Source organism: Lacerta agilis, chromosome 3 (genome assembly GCF_009819535.1).
Source record: "Lacerta agilis isolate rLacAgi1 chromosome 3, rLacAgi1.pri, whole genome shotgun sequence".
In the NCBI taxonomy this organism is placed as follows: domain Eukaryota; kingdom Metazoa; phylum Chordata; class Lepidosauria; order Squamata; family Lacertidae; genus Lacerta; species Lacerta agilis.
This window is the reverse complement of record NC_046314.1, coordinates 107,969,123-107,979,548: the sequence shown is the minus strand read 5'-3', so window position 1 is coordinate 107,979,548 and position 10,426 is coordinate 107,969,123. Positions and strand designations below refer to the sequence as shown.

Sequence of the window (10,426 nt, the reverse complement as noted above, 5' to 3'; positions counted from 1 at the left end):
TATGTTCCTGCGATTAGCGCATTGATTCCTGCAGAAATGAACACATGTGGGAGGGCTGGAACTGCGTTTGCCACTCTGAGAATTGCAGCCCCACGCAGGGAATAGGAGTCTGCTGACAACTCTCTGCACCCTTAACAGACTACATTACCCAGGATTCTTTGTGGCAAGACATGGCGGTTTACCAAAGGTGTCATGGACTTTGAATATGCTCGAACTCAGGACGCAAGGGAGAAACGTGCTAAGAGGAAGGCACATTTGGCAAACCCTCACCGTGATCAACTCCCTTCCCGGGAGCCTATGTCCCCACTGTGGAAGGACGTGTCAATCAAGGACCTGATGTTGAAAAACAGGGTGGAGAGGTCATATGGTGCAAATCCAGATTTGTTTATTTTCGTTATTTTGCAATTTGTACTTCTTCTTTCTTGGAAACGGGTAGGCGCTAGGCTACTGAAATGGTTCAGTTCCAGACCATTTTCCAGAAGCTTATCCCTGTGGTCTGTTGCAGCAGGTAGGTTTGTGGCACTTTCAAGACTCGGCACATGGAGTGTGACACAAGTGTTAAAGCTTATTTTATTTTATTTCATTTCATAAAGTTTTATACACAGCTTTTGCACATGCAGTTTAAGGACAGAATGTGTTTAGTTTGTGGCATAAGCTTTAAAGATGATGCCAGGAGTGCCAACTTGGCCCTGCGATTGCGGGTGCCCGAGGCCGTGGGTGCCATGGCCCTGGCATTGAAAATTGTGGGTGCCCGGTCCCTTCATGGGAAATTATGTGGGTGCTTGGCACTGGTGGAGGAAGAGGAGTGCGGGGGGAGAACACCACCCCCAGCAGCGCAATCCCGGTGGAGTGCCATCGTGGCTGCCCCCCACCCGTGCCACGCCCCCGGGATGCACGCCAGCACTGCTCCCGCCTGCTCTCTGCCCCGCCCCCCCCCCCCCGTTCCGGAGCATGAGCTCCACCACTGGTGCTTGGGCACCCAGGGCCCCAAGGAGTTGGCACTTGTAGCTGATGCCATAGTCAGTTAGGCACAAAGTTTCCATGTTTATTAAAGGCCAGAAATTTTACAAGGAAGGGGGGGAAAGGGGGGAGGGCATAAAACAATCTTCTTAGATTTATCATGTTCCACTTAATGCTGATTGGTTCAAAATTGGGAAAGGAGTACGACAAGGCTGCATATTGTCTCCCTGCTTATTTAACTTATATGCAGAAAGGCTGGACTGGATGAATCCCAAGCCGGAATTAAGATTGCCGGAAGAAATATCAACAACCTCAGATATGCTGATGACACAGCCTTGATGGCAGAAAGTGAGACTGAATTAAAGAACCATTAATGGGGGTGAAAGAGGAGAGTGCAAACTATGGTCTGAAGCTCAACATAAAAAAAAAACAAAGATCATGGCCACTGGTCCCATCACCTCCTGGCAAATAGAAGGGGAAGAAATGGAGGCAGGGAGAGATTTTACTTTCTTGGACTCCATGATCACTGCAAATGGTGACAGCAGTTACAAAATTAGAAGACGCCTGCTTCTTGGGAGGAAAGCAATGACAAACCTAGAAAGCATCTTAAAAAGCAGAGACATCACCTTGCCAACAAAGGTCCATATAGTTAAAGCCATGGTTTTCCCAGTAGTGATGTATGAAAGTGAGAGCTGGACCATGAAGAAGGCTGATCGCTGAAGAATTGATGCTTTTGAATTATGGTGCTGGAGGAGACTCTTGAGAGTCCCATGGACTGCAAGAAGATCAAACCTATCCATTCTGAAGGAAATCAGCCCTGAGTGCTCACTGGAAGGACAGATCCTGAAGCTGAGTCTCCAACACTTTGGCCACCTCATGAGAAGAGAAGACTCCCTGGAAAAGACCCTGATGTTGGGAAAGATGGAGGGCACAAGGAGAAGGGGACAACAGAGGACGAGGCGGTTGGACAGTGTTCTTGAAGCTACCAACATGAGTTTGACCAAACTGCAGGAGGCAGTAGAAGACAGGAGTGCCTGGAGTGCTCTGGTCCATGGGGTCACGAAGAGTCGGACACGACTAAACGACTAAACAACAACAACAACTACTACTACTACTACTTAAAGCAAAACTAGAATGCTAAGAACTCTTTCCGGCTTCCAATTTCCAGTCCAAGAATCTGTTGAACCTCAAATGGTGCTAGGGGAAAATGCATTTTATTTATTTGCTGAAGCAATCAAACAGCAATACAGCTCCATGACTGACTGACAACTTATGGAGACTGAACCAGATTGACGACAAAATATAACACCTGCACCCGGAGATCGGCACTGGCTTCTGATTTGCTACTCAGCCAAGATCAAGATGATCCTACAAAGCCCTTAGCAACTTGGGACCAGTTTAGCTGCAAGATCGCCTTACCCCATATATGCCTACTTAACCCCTTCAAGGGGCGGAACTGCCATTGTTGCATGCCATTCCGCATGTGTAAGAAAACAATCCTTCACTGTGGCAGCACCTACACTTTGGAACTCCCTGCCACAGTGCCAGATTACCAAATAGGCAGAGTACCCACTGGTCTATGGGCCCCACTCCTTTTAGGGGCCCTGCGACAATGGATCGAAGTAATACTGTGTAATAAAATTGGTTCATTACAATTGTTGGGTGGTAAAATCAAAAACATGTTGGGAGATAATTTGGGAGGGGGCCCCTGATATTTCAGCTGCCTATCGGTCTCTACAGGGTCCTGAGACCTGTGGGAATAAGGAGGTATACAAATTATTATTATTATTATTATTATTATTATTATTATTATTATTATTAAAACAAAATAAAAATTTCTTTCCAGTAGCACCTTAGAGACCAACTAAGTTTGTTCTTGGTATGAGCTTTCGTGTGCATGCACACTTCTTCAGATACCCTCATACCAAGAACAAACCTAGTTGGTCTCTAAGGTGCTACTGGAAAGAAATTTTTATTTTGTTTTGACTATGGCAGACCAACATGGCTACCCACCTGTAATAATAAATTAATCCAGCATTGCCCTCTCAATGGAAACCAGGCAGGTGCCTTCACTGCATTCTTTTGGCACCTGCTAACATTTTTGTTTAGACAAGCTTACCTAGACATGTAGAACATCCATGTATATTTCAATCTGTTTTAACTTTACGGCGGATTTAATTTTTTCAATGCATGCAGTAGTTGTTTTCATTGATAATTTTATTGCCCAATCTCAATCTCTTTGAGTTTTCTTGCAGTCGCTTTTACAATCAAGCGATGTATACATTTTGTGAAACAGAGAAAAGAAGCTTCACTAATAAATGTGCCCGGTCTTTTAAGGTGCCACGAACTCTTCGCTGCGTTTCGGGGGGGTGGGGTTGGACTAGATGACCCTCGGGGGTCCCTTCCAACTCTACAGTTCTATGATTCTATCAAACAGACCAAGGCAGGGCTACCCTTCTGGAACGCGCCCTGAAAAGGAATCCCTTTACTGAGCAGCGCCTTCCATAGAAAGAAGAAGTGCGAAGTGCAAAACAAAATATGAAACATGAAAATAATAAATTATCTGGGTTTGCACCGCGCGACCTCTCCGCCCTGTGTTTCGACATCAGGCTCTTTTTAGAAAGGGTCAAGTCAGCGGAAGATCGGTAGGGGGCGTCCATTGGATGCAAACAGTAGCAGGGAAGTTTGTCAAAGATCTTTGCTAAGGGAGGCGGTGCGGGGAACACGCTTCATCTGTGAACGGAGCGCAGTGGAGGCGCAGGGTTAACCTGCCGTGCGGAGGGAGCTTCCATCAGCTCTCTCCAACTTCTCTCTCTGTGCAAAGTTGGGAGTCTTGCAGCCTGGCTCGCTTCAGGAAGGGAGCCCACCTCCTCCTCCTCACCTAAGCTGCGGTCTTCAAGAAGGGCATCGCGTTCTCGCGGCTGTGCAGGTAAAGCGCGCCCGGATTAGCATTCAGATTCGGATTCCGACCGGTCCTTGGCACGCAGCGGCGGCGGAAGAGGGAGAGAGGGGTGATTCCTCGCTTGGGAGGTGGGCAGATTCTTGCAAGGGAAACTTTCTGGCGCACCGAGATTGGCGGGTGCAAATGGATCAATGCAAGGATCTTCCGTGCGCCGAAGTGGATGCAGTTTGCAATCTTGCAAGCGGAGTGTAGGGGATTCCCCCCCCTTGGGGTGGTTTGTGGGTCGTGTCTCCCGCTCAGTCCGATTAGAGCCATTGGAAAACTTGAGTGACTTAAGGGTGTTGTTTTCAGCGCGTAGGACTTGGTGGGGTACAACCCTTCCAGTCCAGGGGGAATAACAATTTTAGGGTTGGTGTGGGGAGAAAAGCAATCGTTGTTTGCTTTTGTTGTTGTTCAGTCGTTCAGTCGTGTCCGACTCTTCGTGACCCCATGGACCAGAGCACGCCAGGCACCCCTATCCTTCACTGCCTCTCGCAGTTTGGCCAAACTCATGTTAGTAGTTTCAAGAACACTGTCCAACCATCTCATCCTCTGTCGTCCCCTTCTCCTTGTGCCCTCCATCTTTCCCAACATCAGGGTCTTTTCTAGGGAGTCTTCTCTTCTCATGAGGTGGCCAAAGTACTGGAGCCTCAACTTCAGGATCTGTCCTTCTAGTGAGCACTCAGGGCTGATTTCTTTGAGAATGGATAGGTTTGATCTTCTTGCAGTCCATGGGACTCTCAAGAGTCTCCTCCAGCACCATAATTCAAAAGCATCAATTCTTCGGCGATCAGCCTTCTTGATGGTCCAGCTCTCTTTATGTTTGCTTTTACATATATTAAATTTATATCCTGCCCTTATTCCCTAACCAGCCCAGGAGGTAACGTGAGATTATAGAAAGAGAGAGAACCAATTGGGAAGGAGGGAGGAAGTGCTCTGGACTCCTTGTCTGGCTGTGCAAACCTAAAGAATAGCAACTCAGAAGGAAGCTCCACTGCCTATTCAATTAAAGGCTTCTGCTCCTATGTAGGCTGCCCTGATGGAATGGAAACCTTTAACCGAACAGGCAGTGGGAACTCTGTGGTTCTTAAACACCATTTTGGGGAGTTGCATTTCACGGGACTTCAGTTTCTGAAACGCAAATATGTTTAGGGTCAAGTCTGTTTGGGGTAGTAGACAGAGGCGGTTTTAGGATAGCGCAACTGGTTTGGCCGCACTGGGTGCCACACTTCAGGGGGAACCACAACAATGCTGTAGAACGGAGAATGAGAGGCTCTGAATCTGAGAGCCCAAAGTCCACCACTGTAATCGATCAGAATGATGAGAGGTGACTAGGCGATGCCATACCAAAAAATAATAATATCCAAAAGGGGAGGGCAACCTGGAACTTTATTCTCTGGGGCGAGGGGAGGTTTCTGGACTTAATGAAGGATACCTTTCTTAAAATAAAGGGGCTGGCTGGTAGCTGAGAGCCAGAGTGGCGCAGGGGTCAGGGGGTTGGACTGGGATTGGGGAAACACCTGTTCAAAGCCCCACTCAGCCAGGAAACTCGCAGGGTAACCTTGGACCAGTCACGCCCTCCCAGCCCAGCCTACCTCACAGGTCCGTTGTGAGAATAAAATGGGGGAAAGGGAAGAACGGCGTGTGCCACCTTCAGCTCCTTGGAGGGAAAGTGGCATACGGATGTGGTAATAAAATAAATAAAATCAGTAAATCCAGCGAGTTGGTTAGAGCATGGTGCTGTTATACGCCGAGGTTGCAGGTTCGATCCCCATATAGCATGGCTGCATATTCCTGCATTGCAGGGGGGTTGGACTGGATGATCCTTGGGATCCCTACAATGCTATGATCCTAAGATTTAATGCATTTCTTTCTGTGCCCATACATTCCACACACAGAGACACCAGTTCTTGATGAAGTAGCTAAAATGATAAGCTGCAAGGACTTGGTGGTTATGCATCCACGTTACCTTGAGGCAGACCATTGGGCTGGCTAGCTCCGCATTCCAGCTGGCAGCAATTGGGGGTAGGGGGGTTCCACAGACTTTGTACCTGCTTTAAATTTTTAGAGGTGGGGGAGAAAAGCGGGGGAGGAAATGTGAGGGACCTAGATAGGTACCATATGCCAGTGTAGCAGTTCAGGGTTTTAGAGATGCATTTCAGGGCGATGTGGGTGTGAACCAGCTGCAGATGCTGCAGTACAGAGATGTATTATGTTTTTAATGTGTGATCGTAGAATCATAGAATTTTAGAGTCGGAAGGGGCCACGAGGGTCATCTTTTCCACTCCCTGTGATGCAGGAATATTTTGTCCAACGTGAGGCTCGAACCCATAACCCTGAGATTAAGAGTCTCGTGCTCTACTGACTGAGCTATCCCAGCCTACAAGTTGTGTCTATTGCAGGTGAGATTTGAACAGGGGACTTTTTGTTACTCGCAGGTCACTCTTCTCCACAATACAAAACCATTGCTTTATTTCTAAACGCAAAGCTCTCCCACCTTCTTACGCTTTCTATTTGAGTTACTTTTCATTTATTAAACTTACGAGTTGATTGTCACCTGAAAGTCTTCAAGCAACTTACACATAGTTGATAGACTGATAGATACACACACACAATACCGTATGCCTTAAGTTCACACGTACACCATCATCATTTCGTACAAACAGCACCAGGAGTTGATATGGCATATGTGACTCGGGCATTGATGCTCAAAGGTTTTGTCTCAAAACTCCCACCATTGCAGGCTCAACACTTTTTAAATGGGACGTTCTCTGCGCATGAGGTCAAGAGATAAGAGTGGAATTCATGTTCGTGTGGATGACCTTGTTCAATGGTCACAACTGAAGCGAGTCATGGGGTTCATTTGAATGCAAAGTGGGTTCAATGGTTCACATCATTACGTTGGTAAAGAAGGGCAGGTGCTGTCCTGTGTATTTCAGGAAGTTGGAGAGTTAAGGCGATGCCTAGGTTCTGTGGTACGGAGGCTGGATTTCTTGTGTCGCTTTTTAGAGCCCTTTCACACATTACGCAGAGGCTGGCCTGGGTTTGCCGCCTCGTGTGCACTCAAAATACCTTAGGGGTGTTATCATACGGCATCCTTAGGCAGCTGCTGATGCTGCAAAGCCCTTTTTGACTGGGAGTCACCATGTTCCTGTCCCACAATGCCCCAGAAAGAAGCAACATCAGGGGCATTATGGGAAATTAACATGGCGGCTCCCAGCTGCTCAGCACAGCACTGCTGCCACTGCCTCAAGTCCCAAAGTCGGTGGGCTCCTCCCAAAAAATGAGACATTTTGCCCAGCTTCCCCAAAAACCTGGAGCCAGCTTAGTTGCTATAAATGTAATACCTGGCCCATAATGAGGGTCTGTTCCTGATCCTGGCAAGTGGTTATGAAATATACTCGGAGTCAAGTGTGAATTTCATGCTCTTTATTCAGCTCATAGTAGTGAGGAATGCAGTTCCCCCAAAACGTTTGCTTTACATACACTATTTACACAATGGGCCCCACGTGATTGGCTAATTCCAGGATACTCCTGTATGCCAATCGGAGTGTGGATTCACTTCCACCTGGAGCTGGATTGGGTGGCTCCTGCGGACCAATCAGACTGCTGCAATCTCAATCCTATTGTTCTGGGACCAATCAGACTGCTGCAATCTCAATCCTATTGTTCTAGGACCAATCAGACTGCTGCAGTTTGGATCCTATTCAACTCAGTACATAACAGGTTACATAGCAAAAGGCCAATTCTGCCATCAGCCTCTTTCTCTCCAAGACCAGGCAGCTTCTCATTCCTTTTCTGGTGGGAAAATCCTATGTGGTCGCTGATGGCTGTTTAGAGAAGATTATAGGGTAGCTTCCTACACTTCCTATATATTGCATCTGTGGTTGGCCACTTTGGGAAGAGGACGCAAGAGGCCCCGGTACCTCTCCTGATCTCTCTCCCTCCGTTCCCACCATCATTGGGCTCAGGAGCAACATAGGCTGGGAAATGTGGACCAGCACATTGCTGGAGTGGAGAGAGGATGTGCCCTTTAAAGCTTCTTTTCCTGCATTATTCTACCAAGAACTCCAATTTCTTCAATTGTACTGAGTCACAACACAGTTCCATCTAGATCAGAATTGCCTCCTGCAGTGGCACTCCCAAGGTTTCAGAGAGAGGGGACATTTCCGTCCCACCTGGAGAAATGCAAACACCCCCCCCCAAGTGTCCCTATTTTCCAGGGACATCCGTAATTTAGATAAGCCGTCCCTGTTTCTGGTTTGAACACGGAATGTCCCACTTCTCCTTAGGATGTCCCTATTTTCATTGGAGAAATGATGGAGGGTATGGAGTTATCCGACCCCCCGAACCGTCTGAAGGCAATCCTGTGTACAGAAGTTTTTTTAATGTTTAATTATGTTTTTTATATATGTTGGAAGCTGCGGCAACCCCATAAGATGTGTGGGGTATAAACAGTAAAATTATCATTATGGAATGGGACGTCCCTATTTGCATTGAAGAAATGTTGGAGTGTATGGAAGTGGGGAATAGAATTGGGGGTCTTGAACACTTTTGGGGGGGTGTAGCAGCTTCTGAGAATACCACATGGTGACGTTGGATCTTGCCTTAAGTGTACATTGAGCAGGAAGAGAATTTGCTTACAGTCTTACAGATACAAAGGTTCTTTAAGGTTTTTCTTTCAGGTGGATTCAGATGGCCATGCTGAAGACTGAGATTCTTATGTGGTAGCCAGGTTACTGGATGTTCTCGTTTTACGTTTCCCTGCTGCCGTTTTATTTCTGTAAAATGCCCCTCCCCACAAACAAAAATTCAAAAACAGAACCAACCTCTGAAATAACGTGAAACCAACAGCAAGTCAATTTAAGTATCTGAAGAAGTGTGCATGCACACGAAAGCTCATACCAAGAACAAACTTATTTGGTCTCTAAGGTGCTACTGGAAGGAATTTTTTTATTTTGTTTTGTTTTGACTATGGCAGACCAACACGCCTACCTACCTGTAAATGAAAATCAGTATTAAGCACCAGCGCGGATGAAAACGAAGCCATCAAATAGACCTGGAATGGCTTTTAAGAATTAAAAAGTTTTCACACTTCGGCAAAGCAGAGAGAGCAGTGCATAGCTGTTCCATAAAGTGGGGCTGTCTGGTTGTATATAGGCCCTTGTGCCACACATACCCCCAGCAGTGGGGCAGGAGCTGTTTTCTCCATCGTGCCGTCATTTGCAGCGGCCAGTTGATGCAGGTCCAGGTGGAAGGGCAGTTATCCAGGAGAGGGGAAGCCCAAACAGTTAGCCTTGCCAATGTGGTTGCTTTGTTTACAAGACATGAACTTGCATCATAGGGAAGCAGTTCCCATGCTTACGTGCTGAGTTGGTTGGGACAAGGCGGTTCCTTCTATAGGATGTGTTCACCGAGAGGCATCCCATAGAATCATACAATTTTAGCGCTGGAAGGGACCACGAGGGTCATCTAGTCCAACCCCCTGCAATGCAAGAATCTTTTGCCCAACGTGAGGCTGGAACCTTGAAATTAAGAGTCTCATGCTCTACTGACAGCGCTATCCACCACAAGGGGATAACCCCCCCCAAAAAAAAAGCTTATTTGCATGTACTTCTTGAAACATCCCTCAGCTCACACCACCCTAATTATCTTCCCCTATTCCTTTTCTTGAGAAAGGAAAGCAGTTTGATGACACTTATAATATGGGGCCTTCATTCAAGCCTTCTTGTGCATCGAAAGAATTCAAGTCCATGCTCCCTGCTGGTTGACCTTTGAGCATGTCTGTGAAGAGGACATATTAGCATAAATGAATTGTGCTGTACCATGCAAGGATTGGGGGGGGGGGGTCCTCAGCCAATCAGGACCCCCTCCCCAGGGGTGTAGCAAGGGGGGTGGGCCACCCCGGGTTCCATAGTGGAGGGGGTGACAAATTATGAAGGAACAATTTTTTTGGGGGGGGGGGAATTGAATTTTTATTTTGGGGGAAAAAAAATTGAATTTTTTTTAATGCCTGCTCCGAAGGTCTTATCTTACTATACTAGGGATTATATAGCTATATATGAAACTTCATGCATATCGGTTAATATCCTGACCCTCCTCCACCAAAATAGCTGTTCACTTGGCTGTTTTCCTATGTCATGAAGGCTGAAATTTCAGTTCAGAGAACACTTACTGTTGTTCCCAACCCTAACCCTGTGGAAAGCCATCTGATTAGACTTTGATTTTGAGATGTTTTTAGGAGGTAATTTAATTATTGTTTGATTTTATACCAATGTTATGTATCTGATGTTAGCCACCCTGAGCCCGACTTCGGCCAGGGAGGGTGGGATATAAATAAAAGTTTTTTTAAATTATTACTTGTTATTATTCCTTTGTAAGAAAATATGAAATAACGTAAAACCATTTTTGCGGGGGGGGAATCAATGGGGGGGGTTGACAAGAAATTTTCCGCACCGGGTACCACCTGACCTTCCCATGCCTGGGGGGGGGGGTGTGACAAAAAAATTTTTGCCCCCAGGTACC

General features: G+C 46.7%; 1 protein-coding gene across 3 annotated transcripts in view; it reads left to right on the top strand.

Moving 5' to 3' along the window:
• Positions 1-3,668: 3,668 nt before the first annotated feature.
• The window catches only part of EFEMP1 (EGF containing fibulin extracellular matrix protein 1), a 56,928-nt gene continuing 50,170 nt past the window's right edge, over positions 3,669-10,426 (top strand). Inside the window, exon 1 of one of the 3 annotated variants that reach the window (XM_033145118.1) lies at positions 3,669-3,889. The gene's annotated coding sequence lies outside the window, so the exon portion shown is untranslated. The remainder of the gene's footprint in view (positions 3,890-10,426) is intronic. The other 2 variants (XM_033145119.1, XM_033145117.1) reach the window with 2 other exon arrangements.